Consider the following 1345-nt stretch of genomic DNA (forward strand, 5'->3'; position numbering starts at 1 on the left):
CAGCGAGGAATTCAGAATATTTTCACTGATTTATTCCGATTTAACCCGTGTTGGCGGTTTGGTGTGGGTATTTTCTGGGTGGACCCTCCTTTGTTTCTGAGCGAATTATTTTTCCTGAAATATTTCCTGAAAGTTTTTCCTGAAAGATTGGTCTGGAAGCTCAGAGCACTGTGGAAACCCAGGGGCTGAAGGCACATTTCATGGTCACAGTGCTGGCTTCACCCATGGCCTGCCATGGATTATTTTTGCTTCCTTTCACTTCCCCTGCCCTCAAAGGATACATTTTTTTTATTCTTTTGAATGAATTATTTTCCATACCGGTTTGTATTTGGGCATTTTTGTTTTTTAGCTTTTACTCCCGTGCGGATGAAGAACGCCTGGGAAATGGATGCGCACGGATCAAATTTTAAGGCAGTGCCAGAAATCCTCTCTGTGCCTCCTCCCCCTGCACATTTAGGAGTCAGAAGTGCTGAACAGTGACATTGGTGACCTCACAGTTTTTGGAAGAGTGTGTGACACTTCTGTCTCTTCCCATTTTTCACCTGAGCCACGCGCCTGTGCTGATGTAACCGTTCTAAGTTTAGCATCATGCATTCCCAGCACTTCTCAGAAAATTTAAGGGTTATTTGCAAGCGGTTTCTGCCTAATCCTACGTTCCCTCATCTCATTTTTCAATCTGGGATTCTCGCATAAGTATCTTTACTCCTCCTTAAATTGGATAGAAGCCGCTCTGCYGAGGACAAGCTGTTGGGGGATTTCTAAGATGAGCAGATACCCTCCGCAGAATCCYGGAGGGAGGAATGAATTAAGATGGTAAATCCTTTTTAATGGGTGCAGGGCTAAAGCCCCAATCCTTTTCTAATATCTGGAATGCACCAATCAGGARCTCTTAATCAGCAAAGTGAAGCTTYGCTGATGGTCACAGGTAGCAGGACAGGAGTGGGTGAATTATTGCTGAAGGAAGGAAACCACTTTGAAATACTTTACTGCAAATCTGGCAGTGTCTCGCTTTCACATCTGTAAAGTCAGGATTTGTAACACGCACGTTTTTATCTCATCTGTATAATAAATAGGTGATACAAGGTATGAGACTTCAAAGGACGTGCAATTCCTTCTGTGAACAGAAGGAGAAATCCCAGAGCTGTTGGTAAACATCACCCTCACCTCCCTTTGAGGTTAGGGTTAAGTACAGATCAGAAGGGAACCTCTGCGTGATTTTAGAGCCCGTCTGATCGGATTCCTTTTTTCCCCCCGTAGAAAGCAGATCTCACCCGGTACAGCTTCCCCAGGCCGAGTGAGCTTCGGTTCAGGAGGGATCCGGGAGGTGCGGGGGGCACAGGGAGGG

This window comes from Malurus melanocephalus, unplaced genomic scaffold (genome assembly GCF_030028575.1).
Source record: "Malurus melanocephalus ecotype Western Australia unplaced genomic scaffold, MMel_1.1 scaffold_1042, whole genome shotgun sequence".
Lineage (NCBI taxonomy): Eukaryota > Metazoa > Chordata > Aves > Passeriformes > Maluridae > Malurus > Malurus melanocephalus.